The following is a 22830-nucleotide window of genomic DNA, read 5'->3' on the forward strand; positions in this document are numbered from 1 at the left end:
GTATATACTGTGCCATATACCACCACAGCGCCTGGTAGGCATCCTCCAGCCATAGCTCCTGCCATACCCGGTGCTCTAGTTCCTTCACCCATTCCTCCAGGGGCTGCTCTCCCAGGAAGGGCATCCGCAGGGCCACTTGCTTCTGCAATCGCTGCTCTTCACTGGGGAGACTCTCACCTCGCTGGTATTGTACATTATCCAGGGCCTGGTACCAGATGCCTTTCCTTAATGCATCCCGGCCATCCAGGTCTTCTTCATCGTATGCCACTGCTGGTTCCATCCTGCTGCTGTCAGGGACGCTGTACTGGGACATGCGTTGCCCTCAAATTGTAATTCCAGGGAATGATGTTTCTTTGTAGCTGTCCTTCTGGGCTGTGAGAACGATCCCGCCGCTTGCCACCAATTGTAACGGCATACAAGGCAATGCTCCAAACTCCGAACGGAACCTCACGAATAGCTGCTAGCAGACGAATAGGAATCGCACCCAAGCGGCTTACACTCCTAGCAATCAGTCTCTAACAGCATACAGTGAATCCCCCAATAATGAGACGAGGCTCCGTGTTGAGGGTCAAGCAGTGGTCACCCAGAGCTGTGCGTTTTATTGATCTTATATAACATTGGTACACATCAGTATCACCCACAGGGTTTTGTAAAAACAACCAATAACCACGTACAATACAGTAAAACACTCCCACACAAAATCTTCCCCTCTGCCTGTGATATAATTATGGTACAATGGGTTGATGTAATTATCACAGGCAGGAGAATACACAATGTCCTCTGTCCTGGAGACAACTGAGGAGTAATTCAATTATCTCTCAGGACAAAGGGAAATCGCCAATATACATGTGGAGACAATAGGACAGACATCACCACTCAAACATACAATGTCCCACCCATTACAGTAACATAGACATTTAACATATCCCAAAATGACACGAATTAGACTAGGGGTTCAAAAGTTAGTAAAAGTCCTTTGTGAACAAAGGAAGCATGGCTGATGAGAGGGCCCATAATCCTGGGGCAAGAGGCTGGCAACCAGGCCCCTCCAAAACCCAGTGGCGAGGTTAGTTTCGCCACATGGTGCGGACCCATTGATTTTCAATGGGGCCGGAAAAGATGCGGACAGCACACAGTGTGCTGTCTGCATCCGCATTTCTGGTCCACGGGACCGAGCTTCCGGTCCGCGGCTCCACAAAAAAATAGAGCATGTCCTATTCTTGTCCGCAGCTGCGTCCAAGAATTGGAATCCTCTATTAAGTGCCGGCGATGTGCGGCGTCACTGTTTTGCGGTCCGCAATTTGCGGACCGCAAACACTACAGACGTCTGAATGGACCCTTATGTGGGGGGTCGCTTTGGTAGACACTCGGTAGCTGTGCAGGAAGCAGGGACACAGACACGATAAAGTCTGATTTAAGTGTTTTTATTTCACACATATATTTAAACATAAGCATAGCCTTAACAAATAGGCTTAAACAAACAAAGCCTTCTTGGCTGAGCAAGTACCTAATACAAAAGACAATCCCTGACTACATGGGACCGGCTACCCGGCCTACGGGTACAAATGGCAAGTATTGGGTGGCACATGCAATACCTTCTGTAGTTCAGCAGTCAGCTTCTCCGGGTATGGCCACACTGCTCAGCTCTACACTGAGCTTTAAATTAGGCCCTAATGACCCATGTGACCCGCATCTGTGGGCTATCGAAGCCCAGGACCGAAGCCCGGGTGGAGTGAGCGTCCCACTGCCAACCTCACTTACTCCAGAATAAGCAGGTCCTAATACGTATTTTACAATCTGTCTGTATGTTAGCTATGGCTATCATACCCTGCTTGTGCTGTATCTGGGTTAACCTCTTGGTTCCCAGAGACACACCCAAGGCTTACCACACACAGTTTAAGGCCCCTTTCACACGGGCGAGTATTCCGCTTGGGTGAAATGCGTGAGGTGAATGCATCGCACCCGCACTGAATCCTGACCCATTCATTTCAATGGGGCTGTGTACATGAGCGATGTATTTCACGCATCACTTGTGCGTTGCGTGAAAATCGCAGCATGTTCTATATTCTGTGTTTTTCACGCAATGCAGGCCCCATAGAAATGAATGGGGCTGGTGAAATCGCATCGCATCCGCAAGCAGGTGCAGATGAGGTGCGATTTTCACGCATGGTTGCTAAGGAGACTAGGGATGTATGACCCGGGACCCCTATTTACTTTATTATTTCCTATTATAACATGGTTATAATGGAAAATAATAGCAATCTTTAATACAGAATGCTAAGTATAATGTCAATTGAGGGTTAAAAAATAATAAAAACATAACTCACCTCATCTACTTGATCACGCAGCCGGGATCCTCTTCTTTGTTCTTCTTGAAGGATCTGCAAAAGAACCTTCGCTGACATCATCGTGCTCACCACGTGGTAAGCGCTGTGACGTCAGCGCAGGTCCTCCTGAATGAAGATCAAAGATTCTATCTTCATTCAGCAGGACCTGCACTGACGTCAGCGAAGGTCCTTTTGCAGGTATTTCAAGAAGAACAAAGAAGAGGATCCCGGCTGTGCGTTAAAGTGGATGAGGTGAGTTATGTTTTTATTATTTTTAAAACCCTCAATTGACATTATACTTAGCATTCTGTATTAAAGAATGCTATTATTTTCCATTATAACCATGTTATAATGGAAAATAATAAAATATACAGAACCCCAAACCCGAACTTCTGTGAAGACTGGGTACCACATTCAGTTTTTTCTCACGCGTGTGCAAAACGCATTGCACTCGCGCGTAAAAAAACTGAACAGAACGCAATCGCAGTCAAAACTGACTGAAATTGCGTGCCTACTCGCACGATTTTCCCTGAACGCACCTGCATCGCATCCGGCCCTCACCCGTGACGCCCGTGTGAAAGAGGCCTAACTGTTTCAATGGCAGATGTCGGTTCTCCCAAACAATACCCTTCTCACAATATATATATATATAATCCAAAAAACAGATCGCACATCCAGTAGAAAAACGGTAGTTTATTCACCCATGTTGTTAAAGTGAGGCAACGTTTCGTCTCAAACACAGAGTCTTTCTCAAGCATGGAACACAAGTGAAGTTCAAGGTATAAATAGCTCAAACAATTCATAAAAAATATAATTACATGATTAAAAGGTGGAGAAATCAATATACATGGTAATATAAAAAAAAAACATAATACATAGTAAATACAAGTGAAAAACAACATAATGTGATACATGATTGTAGTTACAAAAACATAATTGCATATAAAATGAATTAACAGTGAATATACCTACAAAAAACTATATAATCGATAAGTGAGACCAATTAGACTCAAGTGCTGTGTATCATAATAAGGATGATAAATGACAGGGGGTGGGACATTGTAATAAAACATAAACATACCCATCAGATATACTGTGAATCCACATGCGATCGGCTGCCAAACTCGACGTGTGATAACTTACAATGCGCAGGCGCCAGGTTGCGTCAAGAGTATGTGACTCAATGCTGTCAGTGGAGCATGCGTATCGCCTGCCTCCCCCTTCTCCGGCCATAGCGCAGCAAGTCACAAGAACTAAATCCCACAGCGCATGCCTACGTGATGTCATAACGGGCAGCGCCATATTGGATATTGGCAAGATTGCCCAGAGTTATTTTACATTATAATAACGGCATGCAGGAGGACAATTGTAGGGAGGGGATACTCCTTGTCAGGGGGGTACACCCTCCTCATCAATGGGCATACAATGTAAGCACGATCCGCACTGCCATGCAAATCGCGCAATACAAGACCGCCCTATATAAACCTCCTAACGCAGCCAGAAACGGGGATCTCCTGAAAACTCTGGGACATTATAATAGGTGCGCAATGACACAACCTGGAAAATGTCAAAAATAAACAAAAACAATCAGTTCACGATATCATGGGAACACAATAATATTCCGCAGGGCATGCATGTTCCTTCTCCATATGGCTCCACCTCATTCATCCAAAATTCAGTAAAAACAAAGGAAAGACCATAAATATATGTTAATATGGCTTACTTGTGTTCAAAAAGCATCCACCCACTCAGGATGTAGAAAAAGACATATACACTTTGTCATCATGGGGCAAACCAATCCTCTATGTATACATCCCAGGGTTATAGTCAATATTAAGACCATTGGGTTTAAGACAATTCAATGTATGAATCCAAAACAGCTCCTTTTTCTTTAATAGCAAAATTCTATTACCTCCTCGCCTAGGTGGGGGGATGTGATCAATAATCCAGCATTTTAACTCATTCTCTGAATGATTAAACTCAGAAAAATGTTTAGGCATGGGCAAATCTTGATGTTTTTCCTGATCGTATACCGATGGTTATTAAGGCGAGTCTTCAGATCTGTAGATGTCTCGCCAACATACAGTAGTTTGCAAGGACAGGTTAAGTCCTCGTTCACATCACCGTTTCTCCTTTCCTTTCTCCAGCTCCGTTGAGGAGCAAGAGAACGGAACGGACGGATTCTGCAGATAACTGAGACCTAACTGAGCGTAACGGAGCCTAAAGACCCCATAGACTCTAATGGGGTCCGTTCGTTGTCCGCTCAGAACGTGATTTTTGAGCGGAGACGAAAGTCCTGTATGCCAGAGAACGGAAAGGAGAAACAGTGATTTGAACGAGGCCTAAAAGATAAATAACAAAGTTGGAATTGCACGTAAGATAAAAAGGTATCAAATACCTCATATCTGTCACTGGATGTATAAAAAAATCTGCCCTTGCAAATATGTCTACAATTTACACAATTGAGACAAGGGAAACAACCCTGACTCCACTGGGACAATGTGCTCTATGTCACTCTGGGACCAGGACCGATGTCTGCTCTCACCAATTGATCACGCAGATTTCTTGATCTGCGATAAGAGTGGGGACCTAAATTCAGGAATTTGACCAAGGCAACCTCCCAAAATGTCCCAATGTTTCTTGATGATACGGTTGATTGCATTGCTATGTTCAGTATATCTAGAAATGAATGGAATCCTGGTACAGGACTCCTTTATTTCTTTCCTCATTAGTGTTTTGTTCCTATCAATCGCATATGTTTTATCAATTTGAGACTTCAATAACCTGAGGGGGTAACCCCTTTGTATAAATTTATTGACCATGATATTTAGTGTATCATCAAGTACATCAGGGTCAGAGACAATCCTTTTGGCTCTCAAGAACTGGGAAAAATGTAGGTGTTTTACCATATTACGTGGGTGACTACTTTCAAAATACAGAAGGGTATTCTTGTCTGTTGGTTTAGTAAATAAGTGTGTAATTGCCCTTCATGGTATCTGACAGTAGTGTCCAGGAATTGAATCTCAGTATCTGCGTGTACAAGGGTAAATTGCAACTCCTGGTTCACACTGTTCAAATAAGTCTAAAAGTCCATCAATTGGGAACAGTCACCAGTCCAGATGAGGAAGACGTCGTCGATGTATCTCCACCACCGCAGCACATCTTTGGTGGTGGGACACATAGACGACATCTTCCTCAAAACATCTCATAAATATATTAGCATATGTAGGTGCTACATTTGATCCCATAGCCACACCCCTTTTTTGCTTGTAAAACTCGTCCTGGAAAAGAAAATGGTTGTACCTCAAAATAATATTGAGAAGATCTATAATGAACTCACTCGCAGGTGTAGTAAGAGAAGACATATCCAACATACGTCTAACAGCCATGATACCTAGATCATGGTCAAAAGAGGTATATAAAGATGTCACGTCAAAAGACGCCAAATGTACAGAATGTATGTCAGTGAGATCAATAGTTTCCAACTTACACAAAAAATCTCTTGTATCCTAAACATATGACTGTGCCCCACTAGCAAAATTCCGCAGGATTTTATCCAAAAAAATAGAGTTGTTACTAAACAGAATCGGAACCTAACACAATAGGACAACCCGGAGGGTCTATCAAGGACTTTTGTACTTTTGGTAGTACATATATCACCAGTGTAACCGGATGGTCCACTGTGCAGAATTCCAAAAGATCATTGTCAATGATGCCTGCCATATCCGCATCGGTTAAACAGCGTTTAATCAACCTAGCAATATCAAACTTAGGGTTAGCTTGATTGAATTGTTTGAGCTATTTATACCTTGCACTTCACTTGTGTTCCATGCTTTAGAAAGGCTCTGTGTTTGAGCCGAAACGTTGCCTCACTGTACCACATGGGTGAATAAACCACAGTTTTTGTCTCTTTTGAAGTATATATGCGCTAGTAGATATGTGCTATTACATGTGAACCATATTCTCCTATAACACATAACATCCCAAGAGCAGTACACTAAGGGTGCATTTACATGACCATGTCCGTTTTGCAGATGGCAAACCGTGGATCTGCAAAACACGGATACCGGCCGTGTGCAACCTTCATCATGGTGCTTTCAATAGGTCCGTGATCTGCAAGTTGCAGTCAGAGATAGGACAAGTCCTATCTTTTGAGGCGTGGTCACACGGACTCGGAAGCAAACGGAAGCCAGCCAGCCAGGAATTCTCTAGAGCAGGGGTGCACAACGTTTCCTGGTTGGGGGCCACATTGCCAGACTGAACCAATGACGAGGGCCGAAATTAAAATTTAAAGGTGTATTAACAACTGAAATATTGTACTTATGGCATATTGAACACACATTATATACCATTAATGTCTAGTTACACTTCCAGGACTCCCATCTAATGGGAGAAATACATGAAAAATATATGTGAGCAGCCACAAGACATAGGCATACATGTCTGTTACCAGATGGTTGGGGGCCGCACAGAATGGTATCAAGGGCCGCATGTGGCCCCCGGGCCGCAGGTTGTGCACCCCTGCTCTAGAGCATCCATGTGCCACTTGGTACTGTTAAAGGGGTTGTCCGGGATTGGGGACATTGGTCTAATAGTACTAGACTGCCTTACACATTACAAATATGCATGTACTACCTTTTGCACATATTTCTTAAGCCCAGTTTTCATCCAGTAAATTCTTGGCCAGAAGTGACTGTTTTCTTGTTCTCAGTGACGTACCGAGTCCCTTGCAGGCGAGCAAAGCCTCCTCTTCTGCTGCTTAGGTGACGTCACTGGCAGCCTAAGTAATTATGCAGAGTAGATGGAGGGGCGGTAACTAGGCCGGCTGACATCGTGCTAAGCCCCGCCCCTCTGGTCCGGTGACATCACAGGGCATGGAGCTTTATAATGAATGGAGGGCTGGTGACCTATGGTCTGGGGCTCAGCATCCCCATCTCAGCGTCTTCTGGTCACTCATGGAGATTGGCAGAGTCTTCCCCTCCAAGCATTGGTCCCTAACTGCTGAACACTAGGGTCTCTGACTGCTCTCCTTATTCACAGTTTCTAGCTGAACTAGGACTTTCTAGTGGGAGGGGTGGAGTGTAGAAACTCAACACGAACAGATACATTGTTACAACTCCTGTCTGTCATAGTCTTACATTAGAGTTTCAATGATACTCAATGGCAAAGACACAGCAGTTTTTCCAGACACAAACAGGTTTTCAGACATAACACCACAGCTAAACCAGACATTCAAAAGGTAAGTCTGTCTGGTTTTGGTGGTAAACAAATCTAGCTTTTTCTCTCCAAATCATGCTCTCCTTTTAACCCTATGGCAGCTGTGGAAAATTACCAGCTTCTCATTCAAAGCCCCAAAAGTATTCGATAACCCTTTCCACAGTGCCTCACATATACAGTGCAAATGAACAAGATATATATGACAACATACATATGAAATGTAATTGCACAGTATTAAGCAGTGCAAGTTAACCCTTTCAAGTAAACTAAAGTAAGACGTTTATAACTGCATAGGGGAAACAGGGGCAAGTATCCACAAATGTCCAGACTTCAAAGTACCCTCTCCAGGGCATTACATTAACCTTTACAATGCCTGATAAAAAAGAACCAAATGAGTAATAAAGAAGAGGGAAGAGACCAGCCCAATACAGTAATATAACTCAAAGGGTTTGTGCCACCAGTAAATGTTTTGTTAACTTTCAGTTATAAACATGCTCTAGTTGTGATATATTCTCTTTACTTCATTGTACTGGAACCTCCTGGTGTTCAATCTGTAAAGTAATGTGCGCTTCAATCTACTGAAGTGGTCGCACGTGCTCAGTTCCATCATTCAACTGCCACCAGACATGTCTACTGTTAGAAGCTGCAAGCCTGAAGAGAATCTGGAAGGGCATTTGGAGCAAGGAATAATGAGATCTCTGGATCCATGTGAGGAAAAGGGCTGGTTCTAGATTTGTTAGTAAGGGATTGCCATGTATTACTGTATACGATATCTGATTGTCATTTTTTACATCAGTCATGGCGTGACCTGGATGTGATATCATGAGGGGAGCATTCATGCTTATGACACCTCTTTACAAGATGCATCTATTCATTCACGTACGTGGTCCTGTTGTTTGTGTGTACTCTTGATGCTTCCGACATATTACGTGCTGTCACCTCAATTTTGTGATTTTTACTGCAGCTTTGTTGATATAGGCATCTGTCCTGGAGGCTGGTTTTAAAGTCAGTATAAAACTGAGTCTGCTTATATAACACCTACCAGTAGCCATTTGGCTCCAGGAGAAGTATATAGTGGGCTCAGCATGCATGTTGGTACTTGCATCCCTGGATCCGATGAAAGCTGTAATGGCACCGGACGGGGCTAAAAGCAGAGTGTGCTTGGCGTGCATGCTGCACCTGCATTCCCTGGACTTTGTGTGGCTGTCATGGCCCATAAACAGGTAGGAACTAGTGTTAGGGACCACTCCATAGAGGCGACCTTGACGTGGTGAGTGGCTTATTACGCTTTGGCCAAAATGTACACCAATGCCTCATCCAGCATAGAGGCAGGGCAGAATGCTGGTTGCAGAGTGCTATTGCATTTGTATTTTGCATCTTATGTCTTCCCTCTCATGCTCACCACTCTTTTTTTCCTCTTTTCCATTAGGCTGGGTTCAGACCTGAGCGTATTCGATATGCGCTTTTTACAGACGTTTTTATCGGGCGTTTGTATCGGGCGTTTTTAATGGGCGGAAACAAGCAAACGCCCATTTAGCCGCATTCCCGCTGAAGTCTATGGGCGGGAACGCGCGACAATACGCCCCAAAGAATCTCCTGTACTTCTTGAGGCGTAGGGCGTTTTACAGCGCGTTCGTACGCGCTGTAAAACGCTCAGGTGAGAACCATGCCCATAATGAAACATTGGTTTTTGCCTGTTGAGCGTTTTAAAGCGCGTAGGAACGCGCTGTAAAACGCTCAGGTCTGAACTCAGCCCTAGATCACCTCTTCCACTGTCATCCATAACACAGAACCATGTTGTACTCAGGACCTTTCCTACCAGAGCTTTCCTCTCCGTACTGATCCAGCAGGCCACATCGGCCATCGCAGGTGCAAAGCAGAAGGTTGGAAATCCATAAGAGCATAATAAATAGTTAGCCTGCTGTCTGTCAATGTCATGCGTTCTACAGCTCTTGTATCATCTCTCACCCACAAATTATCACTTAGTTTCCTAGCAACCAGCCTGCACAGAGAGGTTGGGGTGAGGGGATTAAGAGGGAACTACCTGCATATTATTAATAAAAAGGAATGGGTAATGAGTTTTTAATCTGCAGATTTACCTATCGGTGGCATACCATTTACATGACTCCATGGCCTTAGCAATGTTATTTGGATTTTGATCAGCAGAGTTTGTCAAATTAAAGCATCAGATGAAAATCTAAGGTTTATTTATATGCATATCATGCCTTCCCACTAGGGTGGGCTTCATTAACCAAGCACGTGATGAGAAGAAGAGGAATATAGCAAAATGACAAGAGAAAGAACTATTTCTCTAGTGTGTTGTCATATTTCAAGGTGTCCAGAATCTGAGCCACAGGTTGGCATCAGATGTTGTATGTGCAGGGGCAGTTATGCAGTGGTGACTGCTTTCCGCTGGTTGGCACTGCCCCCTACCTTTACCCTGCGTTTGTGTGTATGATTGCAAATCAGTGGGTTTGGAGATGGAAGCTGCCCCCCCCCCCCTCCTCCCCCCCCCCCCCCCCCCCCCCATCTCTGCTTCTGCATCCCACTCACATCTTCCAGAGAGGAGCGAGGGAGAATACAGCCTGCAGTACCAAGGAAAAAGGGCAGTGTGGGTGTCACTGGAGGACTGGACTTGGCATCAGGAGATGTAAGGTTGGATGGTGAAAAGCATTTTACCCATCCACCCAGACATTTGACAGATCATTTGTATGTGGAGAGCAAAAGGCACAGACCAACTGCAGCTGGAAGGAATATCCTGAAGGTAAATATCCTCTGTACATGGGGACTGATAAATTGATTAGATTTGGACCATCACTAACTTGCCAACATAAAAATCCATTGGAGTGGCTAGGCATTGTCTGTCAGGCCCCATCCCTTAATTTCCATGCCGTACAGTATAGACTATATATGTCTGTGGATCCAAGAAGGAAACATTGTGGCTGCATTGAAAAGCAAAGTAATAGCTGAGGGGTTAAAGGAACCATGTTTTTTTGAATAATTATATCATCTCCCTTGTTGTTAGTAAGTGATGGACCTTGTTGCTACTCATTCTTCGTAGAAAGCCTGTAAAGCTTTTATTCTATATTAAGGATCCGAAATGTGCATTAAAATGTGAACTAAGATGGCTGGTCACAGACGATATTGTATTTCTCCTCATGACGGTGATTATTGTTACTATTATTTTATATAGTTCTATACCTATCATCTTAATCCCCTTACTACCAAGTTAGATGTCCCATGTTGCATCCACCATTTTTACTTTATTAAAGATCATATTGAACACGTCCTCGTTAGTAAATCTAGACTATTATTCCTTTATATACACATTTTCATAGCATTTTGCTTAGTTAGGTATTAGATATAGCCCTTTGCCGCTGAATATACTTGTCCGTCCATACAGTGTATGTGACATGATGTGGTGCCACATGTTGCAGGCCTCGTTCATTCCAAGCTGAATAGTACAGGGTAGTCGTACGAATATACAGCAGCTAATAGACTATTCCATAGATATTAACATGATAGTCACTAACTATATGTAGCACACAGTGCTATCATGAGCTGTAAGAAAACATGTGCATGTATCTAATTTTTATGTACGTCTATGTTTCCGAAAAATGCAGTTCAGTAAATATGGATCCAGATTTCCTTGTCTCGCAGGACAGTCTTTCCTTTTCTTATGTCCCTTTCAGTTCTTTTCACTTTCTCCTCATGTCGCCATAGAAGTGACCATACCCCTGGTCATGCTCATTCAGACACAATATATGTACTTTACCAGTTACTAGTAAGTATCTCCCTTTTGTGTAGTTCGCCCAAGTATCTAAGTATATTCCCAAAGAGGTCTGGTGTGTTGGCTTTATGATTTAGCAGGCCTCATTTGATGCTTGTTTCTATGGGAACGGCACATTTTCTAGCTGGGATTTGTGTGACAGGTCTGATGGTTCCTCGTTCCAGTGTGAGAAGCATTCAGCACAAGATGGAGCCACCCTCCTCTTCCAGTCTCATGATCATACTGCTATGCCTTTTTCTTCTCATTAACGTGTCTGCCTCCCCTGTTCCTCTGTTTTTATTGCCTTTACACTCGCTCTGGCTCATTCCAGCCAACACACACAATATCTAAGGGGTCATTTTACAAACATTAAGGGAAAAACAACAGTAATCTGGAAAAGCAATGGGAGGTACTGCAGCACTGAACACTGGGAGCTATGTATTCATTGTATACAATTAGGACTGCAATAAAAGTACAGGTAAATTGCAAGGTAGAGACAGAGATGGTCTGATAATTATTTTATTATTTCTTGAATACATTGAAATAATTGTGTATAAGCAACAAATGTCTGTTTTTTGCGTGGGCTTTAACCTGTGTTAGGCACAGGAAGGATATGACTCATTCTATACAGTCAGGTCTTAGCAGCAGATATACAGATTGGATGAAGGGTCCACTATTGTTCGGATCAGCAGTTGGTTTACCGAAATTGTCCTTTCAAGAAATACAAAGTCGTGAATGAGTCCAAGTTGTGGATCAGAGACGGAACGGAAATGCATGATGTAATTTGCAGCAGCATCTGGACCACAAGCTGGCAGACATGGAAATATTAAAGGCTATGGATTATGATTGCATTTTAATCATTTTGGGCTAAAAATCATTTTTTTCAATAGGTCTTGTTAAAAATGTTCAGTCCTTTCTGAGAAACAGGGTTAAAAATCACATCCTCTGACAGCTCATGTGTAGCTCTGATCTCTTGACCTCATAAACACTCATTGTAGCTCAATTCTTATCAGACTGATAAGAATGCGGCTTACAGAGAGGAGCGACGTTTTGAAAAATTTGATTAGGCAGCTTTGCCAAAGTTCGACAAGAAATTAGATTTGTTACGAATTAATTAATCACAAATCTCTATAAATCAGGTATAACCAGGCTAATCTGCCTAAAAGTAACAATGGCCTGTAATAATGATGCACAGTACCTCTACAGCTAACAGAACGGATTAACTGAAAATATTGGTGCACTGCACAGTTATGTACACAGCGATACAGTAAATTAGACCTGCCTGTAATACTGACAGCACAGTAACTCTACAGCTAACAGAATGGATTAGCTATGACTCTTGGTGCACTGCACAGTTATGTACACAGCGATAAATTAGACCTGCCTGTAATACTGACAGCACAGTAACTCTACAGCTAACAGAATGGATTAGCTATGACTCTTGGTGCACTGCACAGTTATGTACACGGCGATAAATTAGACCTGCCTGTAATACTGACAGCACAGTAACTCTACAGCTAACAGAATGGATTAGCTATGACTCTTGGTGCACTGCACAGTTATGTACACGGCGATAAATTAGACCTGCCTGTAATACTGACAGCACAGTAACTCTACAGCTAACAGAATGGATTAGCTATGACTCTTGGTGCACTGCACAGTTATGTACACGGCAATAAATTGTAGCAGAGTCTGTAGTTCAGCAGTCTCCTACACTCTCCCTGCAGTCTCCCAACACTCTCCATGCACTTTCCCCTCTCCAATATTGTCCTACACTATCTGTCTCTTAACAGTTTGCAGCAACACTGTCCATGAGCGTCTTGTCACGTCTCTCCCTATGCTGAGCTCACAGTAAAATAGTGGCGACCATGCGGGATCAGGGTTTTATAGGGCTTTGCCTTGCTGTGACATTACAGGTGAATGACTACCTGGAGATAGGCAGGCTGCATGGCATTATGGGTGATCTCACGTTCCCAGGCTTGTCTCCTCTACATTTACTTTCACTTTCTAATACGTGAAGCAGCCATTTTAGGAAAACTGATTAATTATCACAAAGCGCAAGGAAATTCAGATTCGTTTAGAAACAAAGTTTTCCTAAACTTTGGACCAAATTCTGTTTTGGATGCTTCGCTTCCCTCAACACTAGTAGCTTAAATAAGTGATTATCAGGTCAGGAGCTCAGGGATAAGAGCTATACATGAGCCCTCAGATGGAGGGGATTGAAAGAAAACAGACACTGACAGCCTGCAAACAGACAGATTATTAACCCTGTATCTCAGAAATGGCTGAACATTTTTTATATGACCAAAAAGTCAAAATGAAGAAATAATTTTTAGCCCAAATTCAAAAAATGTCTCTCAAGGTAGACATAGCCTTTAAGGATATCACATTTTTGTCTAAGGGGTTGAATAGCCAGTAATATTTTTTTTATAAAACAAGTGATACTTATCTTACTGATTCCCCTTTAAGGGGATAGTCTGATCTTACAGACAGAATCTTTTTGCCACTGAGTGGTATCAGTGGATCTGTATCCGAGGATGGCGGAAGGAATCAGGCAGACACAGTTGTCACTAAAACAAGGTGAACTTTACTGTACGGCAGCACACTTAAGGAGAATCTGTCAGCTCCGAAACACCCCCCAAACTAGAGTAAGCTGTGAATAGTATAAGTGGTGCTGAGTCCAATTATGTAATTTTTATCTTCATACTCTGCATGTATTCTGACACTGTGCTCCGATAAACCTGCAGTAAAATGCATTGAGAGGACTCCTGTGTTCACACATATAATGGAGAGGACTCAAAGAGCAGTCCTCTCAATGCATTTTACGGCTGGTTTGTCGGAGCATAGTGTCGAAATTTATGAAATATGAAGATAAAAATCATATAATCAGACTCAGCATCATTCACACTATATACCGTTTACTCTGGTTTGGTGGGTGTTTTGGAGCTGACAGATTCCCTTTAAAGGGCATCTGTCAGCAGATTTGTACCTATGACACTGGCTGACCTGTTACATGTGCGCTTGGCAGCTCAAGGCATCTGTGTTGGTCCAATGTTCATATGTGCCCGCAGTGCTGAGAAAAATGAGGTTTTAATTCATGCAATATATGCATTGCCATTCCTCCTAGAGGCTCAGCTCCCTTGCAACTTCTGCATTCTCTCCACTTTGATTGACAGAGCCAGGTGTGATCATGTTTTCACTGCCTGCCCATGTCAAAGTGCAGGGGGCGCAGTAGTTGCAGAGAGAGCAGAGCTTCTGGTGTAAAGGCAACACCCCCGTTGCTCCTAGAGGCTCATTTGCATATATTTAAACAACGTTTTTCTCAGCAATGTGGGCACATATGAACGTGGGATCAACACAGATGCCTTCAGCTGCCAAGTGCACATGTAACAGGTCAAACAGTTTCATAGCTACAGATCTGCCGACAGATGCCTTTTAATGGTTATAATTAGTATTGAGTGAAGTTATTAAAAATTCGGCTGCTTCGCTGAATTTCACAAAAAAATTTGCTTTGTGACGAATTACTTCATCATGAGGCACATTTCTTTGTATGTAGCAGGCACAATGACGGGGACCAACGATCGCACCACTCCCTGTCATTGAACCCCTCAGATGCCGCTGATCGTGGGATCTGGGATTAACACTGAGGGCTTTCAGCGGTTAATCCGGTAAAAAAAAAATACTCCCCTCATAAATTTGATCACGTAGACGCCACCGCGGCCATCTTGATTCAGCACACCGCGTGAAATCTCGCATACTGCCGGCAGACATGGTGACATCATACATCACCGTCTGTGAGATTTTCCGTGGTGTCTTCAATCAAGATGGCTGCGGCAGCCTTTTTACGCGCAAATCGATGAGGTGAGTATGTCTTTTTTATGCCATTTCAGGGAAAATTGATTTGTTACCATGAAGAGCGAGGAAATTTGGCTTCGCTGCAAATCAAATTTTTCCAGAAATTCGGATCAAAGTCAATTTGTTTGACTTTGATTTACTCATCACTAGTTACAATAGTCCTTTGAGATGCAATAAGCTTATTGGTAATAGTCTCTCAATGAGGCGCAGACTTAGGCCTATTGCACACGACCGTATGGCTTTTTCTGTGTTTTGCGGTCCGTTTTTCATGGGTCCGTTGCTCCGTTTTTTGTTTCCGTTTCCGTTCCGTTTTTCCGTTCCGTTTTTCCGTATGGCATATACAGTATACAGTAATTACATAGAAAAAATTGGGCTGGGCATAACATTTTCAATAGATGGTTCCGCAAAAACGGAACGGATATGGAAGACATACGGATGCATTTCCGTATATGTTCCGTTTTTTTTTTGCGGACCCATTGACTTGAATGGACATGTTCTATGTTAAAACGGAACGGAAAAACAGAAATACGGAAACGGAATGCATACAGAGTACATTCAGTTTTTTTTGCGGAACCATTGAAATGAATGGTTCCGTATACAGACCGTATACGGAACGCAAAAAACGGCCAGTAAACGGGGGAAAAAAACGGTCGTGTGCAGGAGGCCTAAGTTTCCGTATTTCCGTTCCGTTTTAACATGGAACATGTCCTATTATTGCCCGCAAATCACGTTCCGTGGCTCCATTCAAGTCAATGGGTCCGCAAAAAAAACGGAACACATACGGAAATGCATCCGTATGTCTTCCGTATCCATTCCGTTTTTGCGGAACTATCTATTGAAAATGTTATGCCCAGCCCAATTTTTTCTATGTAATTACTGTATACTGTATATGCCATATGGAAAAACGGAACAGAAACGGAAACACAACGGAAACAAAAAACGGAACAACGGATCCATGAAAAACGGACCGCAAAACACTGAAAAAGCCATACGGTCGTGTGCAATAGGCCTAAGGCTACTTTCACACTTGCGGCAGGATGGATCCTTCCGCTATTTCGCCGTGCCGCCGGACCGCCGTTTTTCACGGATCCGTTGTTCCGTTTTTTGTTTCCGTTGGGTTTCCGTTTCCGTACCCAGTCCCCATAGCTCTGTGTGCTTTTATTGTGTAAAAAAACGATTTGATACATATGCAAATTAACCTGAGATGAGTCCTGTCCTTGAGATGAGTCAGGGACAGGACTCATCTGTGCTAGCGGCCATCTAGCAACCTATGTCCTCAGCTCTATACACAAAACCCCGGTGACAGGATCCCTTTAAAGGGGTTGTCTTATCATAGACAATGGGGACATATCGCTAGGATATGCCCCCATTGTCTTAGGTCTCTTTTACACGAGCATCACGGATTGGCTCCGGATGCGTTCAGGATGCGTTCAGTGAAATTCGCACCATTTTGCAAGCAAGTTCAGTCAGTTTTGTCTGCAATTGCGTTCAGTTTTTTCCGCGCGAGTGCAATGCATTTTCATGCGTTTTTCACACGCGTGATAAAAAACTGAAGGTTTACAAACAACATCTCTTAGCAACCATCAAAAATGCACTGTATCCACACTTGCTTCCGGATGCGATTTTCACGCAGCCCTGGCCCCATAGAAGTGAATAAGGGCTGAAAAACGCATTGCATCCGGAAGCAAGTGCGATTACAGTGCATTTTTCACTGATGGTTGCTAAGAGATGTTGTTATATATAACATGCTGGGTTTTTCATGCAACGCAGAACTGATGCGTGAAAAATGAAATGAATGGGTCAGGATTCAGTGCAGGTGCTATGCGTTCACGTCACACATTGCATCCGCGTGGAAAACTCGCTCGTGTGAAAGAGGCCTTATAGGTGCGGGTCCCAGCTTGGAACCCGCACCTATATCGAGAACGGAGCCCCGCGAGGTGGTGGCTGGAGGACTCCGGTCCGGCCACCACCAAGCCGGTTCCCCCTAGAAGTGAATGGGAGCGTACCGCGCATGTGCAGCCCCCGCTCCCATTCATTTCTATGGGGCCAACGGAGGTAGCCGAGCCAGCGCTTGGCTATTATCGCCGGCCCCATAGAAAATGAATAGAGGGCTGCTGCGCATGCGCAGTGCGCCCTCCTTCACTTGCGGGGCTCCTTTCTCGATATAGGTGCGGGTCCCAGCGGTGGGACCCGCACCTATAAGACAATGGGGGCATATCATAGCGATATGCCCCAATTGTCCATGATGAGACAACCCCTTTAATTAGGTACACTGTCTCTTTAAGTGGCAACAGACGAATATAAGGCTGCCTGGTACATTCCCACCAATATACAGCTATGTCGAGGGCCTGTGCACCCTCCTTAGCAAGTGCCTTTTAGATAATCCAGCCAGCACTTAAGCCCGTATTACACCTGCCGATTTTTCGGCAGATGATCGCTAACAAGCGTTTGTAAGAACAATTGTTAGCGATCATCTTGCAGTGTAATACTGCCGCTGACTGGCAATCCAAATCTTTTGACATGTTAAAAACGTATCATTTGCAAGCGGCATGTAATAGCAGCGGTCTCCTCCACCAGCGAGCAGGCGATTGTGTCCTTTCTCAGGGATTATGTCCTTTCCCTGTAACTGTCACAGCATTTAACAGTAGATATGGCTGGTGGCAGTGGAAGGATGGAACTGAGCATGTGCGACCACCTCAGTGATGTCTGGATAGAGAAATGAGGAGAAGAACAAACAGCAGGTGGTGCTATGCAGATACATTTTGTTGAATAACTCAGCGGCTATAATAAATTTTTCATAGCATCCAACCGCAAAAGTATTCCAATATTTTAATGTTCTATCACTGAAATAAGCCATAAAAAGTAGTATTTGAAGCGTGTTCTGTTTGAATTATTAGAATGCTTATTACCAAGAGAACAGAATAACCATATATTGGTTCTTTTAAGGCCTCATGCACACGACCGTTCCGTTTTTTGCGGTCCACAAACCGCGGATCCACAAAAAACGGAAGCCGCCTGTGTGTCTTCCGCAATTTGCGGAACGAAACGGGCGGCCTATTGTAGGAATGCCTATTTTTGTCCGCAAAACGGACAAGAATAGGACATGTTCTATTTTTTTTTTGCGGGGCCACGGAACAGAGCAACGGATGTGGATAGCACATGGAGTGCTGTCCGCATCTTTTGCATCCCCATTGAAGCGAATGGGTCCGCACCAGAGCCGCAAAAACTGCAGCTCGGATGCGGACCCGAACAACGGTCATGTGCATGAGGCCTAAGGGTGCTCTCACAAGACCGTATGTGTTATGCAGTTCGCAACAAAATATTTTTTTTTGTGGACCCATTGACTTCAAAGATTCCGTGGTCCGCATTTGCGGCCAAGAATAAGACATGTGCCAACTTTTGTGGAACGGACATACGGATGTCTTCTGTGTGCTTTCTGCATCCGTATGTTATGTAAAAGATAGAATATGTCCTGTTACTGGTCATTGCAAATGTGTACAACGGAGCCACTCAACTCAATCGATCCACAAAAAAAGTGATGCAACACAGACGTCATCCGTATTTTGCGTGTGAATGCACCCTGATGGCATTAATAGTATTTCTCATTAAGCGTCAATGTCTTCCACAGTTGCATTGTTTCTATAAATCACTGAAACAAATGTTGGTAGAAATACTGGTGTGGGTAACAGCTGTAATAAGCCAGTATGCCATTTCAACTTCATCCATCCTCTGAGTCTATTTGAGTCATATGGTAAAAGTTAGTGCATATGGTGATATGGCTTTTAAACTTCATCCATTCATCCATAGGGGCCATTGGTCCATATGCCGTATAAATTAGTGATCATGTTTAGAAGAAGAGCATTGTAAATTAATTAATCTGAATATGACATTTGAACATATGTCCCAGATGTAATACACATCAATGTATTCCGCTCTCAGCTTCCAAATATTTGAAGAATAAAATTTGCTTATAGCAGAATAAGACCTGAAGGGCCAGTAACAAAGTGATGGACACATTGTGTAACTAGTACTTACAGTCACAACTTACAGTACATTATTATTAAATGAATAATACCTATTTGAGTCGATTAGGTAACTATCTGATCATTTTAATCAAACAAATCAGATATTTTGCATCTTTTTACTGTAGCTTTATAGTCTGTTCTATATTCCATTTTCATCCAGAGCTGAATTCACAGTTCAGCTGGCTGTTGTGTTAATATTGGCTTGTGGCTTATTTCTTTTCTGGCTCAAAGGGGTTGTTTGCTTATTATTGAAAAATGTTGCCAAAGACAGATTTGCAATAACATTAAAAAACCATACTAACCTACTGCTTTTTCTGGTCTTTGTTTACCAGGCTGCAGACATAACGTGCAAGTATACACATGGCATTTGCTGCCAGTCAGCAGTCTCATACTGTATACCGCTGAAGCCAATGTCCCATGTGTATGTGAGCATGTCACCACGAATGGCCAGGTAAACAAAAACTGAGCAGCAGTGTTGGAAACTGAGTGGGTCCAACAGGTGATTATGTTTCTTTGTTATGCTATTACAATCCCTTTGGCCATATTTTTCAGTAACCCGTTTAAATGCTGGCGTACAGCTTACTCTAGTGATTTGAATTCTGGTAAACCTAGTATTTACGCCAGGAAATGAACAGTTGATTGATGGAGGAAAACTGATCTGACCCAAAATGCAATGTAGTAAAAAAAATTGCTGCATATAAAGAGGCTAAAAAACTGTACTGCCACACGTGGCAGGTCCACTGGGAAAGTGGCAGAAAATCAACAGAAAACTTGCTGGAATTCCGTCTGCAGTAGTAAATTCCACATCCGATGGTGCGGATTTGTGGTGGGAATCTTTGTGGAAATGCTCAAGGAATGCTGCAGATTTTCCCCTCTGCATTACATGGGGTGATATCCGTGACAAATATCGTCAGCATAAATTTAAATGCTGCAGATATAAAATCCACACTGAATGTCAAGTTATGCACGGATTTGCTTACAGAAAAGGCCTGCAGTGCATGGATGAGATTTTGAAAATCTCATCCACGTCTCGGTTACTGTGAAAGCTGTGGGTTTTCCATATGCAATTCTGCTACATAAAATCCGCAGCATTTACACCTGTGTGGCTGTACCTTTAGGAACCTGGGTGGACTGGCCATAGACTCTACAGGGAAATTTCCCAGTGGGCAATGCCCATGGGGCCACCCGAGCCCTTCTCATCGCCACCAGCCAGGTGCATAATAATATGATGCTCTCAGCATTAGGCCTCATGCACGCGACCGTTGTTGTGTTCCGTTCTGCAAAATGGGGTTCCGTTGTTCCGTGATCCGTTTCCGTTTTTGTTTCCGTGTGTCTTCCTTTATTTTTGGAGGACCACCAGACATAAAGGAAAGTAAAAAAAAGTCTAAGACAGGTTTGCCATGCAAATGATCGGAAAAAAACGGACGTGGACGCGCGGACGCGGATGACAATCTTGTGTGCCTCCGCATTTTTTAGCGGTCCCATTGACTTGGATGGGTCCGCAAACCGTTTTCCGCGAAAATAATAGGACAGGTATATTTTTTGACGGACTGGAACCACGGATCACGGACACGGATGGCAAACGGTGCATTAGCTGAGTTTTCAACAGACCCATTGAAAGTCAATGGGTCCGCAGAAAATCACGAAAAATAGCACAACGGACACGGAATAAAACAACAGTCGTGTGCATGAGGCCTTAGGCTACTTTCAAACTCGCGTTTTGTGCGGATCCGTCATGGACGGATCCGTTCAGACAATGCTACCGTCTGCATCCATTCAGAGCGGATCCGTTTGTATTATCTTTAACATAGCCAAGACGGATTCGTCTTGAACACCATTGAAAGTCAATAGAGGACGGATCCGTTTTCTATTGTGCCAGTGAAAATGGATCTGTCCTGGCACACAATGTAAGTCAATGGGGACGGATCCTTTTTCACTGGCACAATAGAAAACGGATCCGTCCTCTATTGACTTTCAATGGTGTTCAAGACGAATCCGTCTTGGCTATGTTAAAGATAATACAAACGTTTGGCTCAGTTTCATCAGACGGACACTAAAACGCTGCAAGCAGTATGGGGCCACTTCTACGTTTTTTTTTCTATGGCCACTTTAAGTTCACAGCCTGCCTGTGCTTTGGAGTGCTTGCTGACTTTCTGGCAGTTTTCAACACCAACTACATCACCAACAGCAGCTAGCAAAAGTGTGAAAGCAGCTCCGGACTATAATACAGGTTGCAACTCGAGATCACTACAGGAAAGATAATGTAAATGTACTCACTCTTCATACTGATTATATGTAGATGGAAACTGTATAACAGTGCTAAAGGTACTACAAGAAAGATATAATTTAATCTGAACAGAAAGATTAAAAATTGGCTTTAGATTTTATATCACATACTATATCTCACCATATACCGTAAGTTTGCTTAAAAACATCAGTAAAGTAGCTTGGGTTTGGCATTTGCAAAACATGGTCTGTAAAATCCTGGATGTGCCAAGTACATTTGTGATTTTTTATCTACCAGGGGTACTCATGTACTTTTTGTAAAGGTCCACCTACCAGGGCCAGCTGTTGGATGAAGATCCGAGATCCCCCAAAAAAATTTAATGAGGGACACCAGTGGCACGTAGCTATTATTTAATTTTATTCTTTACAATACCAACGCCTCTAATCCCACCCAATGCTCTTGTGTCCCCCACACACAGTAATGTTGCCCCCTTAATATTCGGAGACAATAAGAATGTTCTTTTAGTGCCACCTCACAATAGTGATGCCCTTTAGCGCCCATCAGACAACATGACAAGACCTGCTCTGTGTGTTGTCATTGCATCACGCCTGTTTGCACTGAACCAAGGATGGCAGGGGAATGGTGAAGCAAAGAGCTAACGGTTAAAGTGGAATAAACCAGGGCCTGGAGAGCTGGCAACTGCAGCCCAAATACGGACTGTTGTAGACTGTAATATTCAACCTGGACATTATTAGTGAACTTTGTACTTGTCTCGTCTGTAGAATTCAGTAATCCTCAAATTCTCCTGGGTATAATTATCCCATTTCTGTACAGAAATGTAAGGCGCTAAGATTTCTTTTTGTTATTTTGTTCTTCATTTTATCATTTCTCTCTTTATCGAGTGGAGAATATAGTCTGTTTTGCCATTTTAGTCACAAGGACAACATTATTTTAGTTTTTGCTATTTCAGTGACAAGGACAACATTATTTTAGTTTTTGCCATTTCAGTGACAAGGACAACATTATTTCACTTCTTTGCCATATTAGTATTATCAATTTGATACAATGAGAGCTTGGCCCAGGAAATTGCAGTCATCAAACTGCAGACTTAAAAGGGTTGTCGGACTTAAAAATAAAAATGAACTACTTCCAGGACCAGACGGTTTACTTCTCCTTCCTGACCAGGTGCTTTTTCAGTTTGTTCAGTATATGAGCCTTTGAAAGCCGTAACTTTTTTTTTTGTTTGGTTCTGTAAATTATTTTTATACTTTTTTTCAGTCATACACAGGGCTTTATTTTTAGTTTTTAGTTTTTATTACCAGAAAAATGTAAAAAAAAAAACATTAGGGGGGAAATAGTCTGTTTTCCCATTTTCTTTATTTCTTTGTTAATAGCTCAACATGCAACTAA

At 43.0% G+C, this 22830-nt stretch overlaps 1 protein-coding gene across 1 annotated transcript in view; it reads left to right on the plus strand.

Annotated features, from left to right (window-relative positions):
* The first annotated feature begins 10278 nt into the window (after window positions 1-10278).
* LRRN2 (leucine rich repeat neuronal 2) overlaps window positions 10279-22830 on the plus strand; it is a 114876-nt gene continuing 102324 nt past the window's right edge. Inside the window, exon 1 of the mRNA XM_040423989.1 lies at window positions 10279-10308. The gene's annotated coding sequence lies outside the window, so the exon portion shown is untranslated. The remainder of the gene's footprint in view (window positions 10309-22830) is intronic.

The sequence above is a fragment of the Bufo bufo genome, chromosome 3 (assembly GCF_905171765.1).
Source record: "Bufo bufo chromosome 3, aBufBuf1.1, whole genome shotgun sequence".
Lineage (NCBI taxonomy): Eukaryota > Metazoa > Chordata > Amphibia > Anura > Bufonidae > Bufo > Bufo bufo.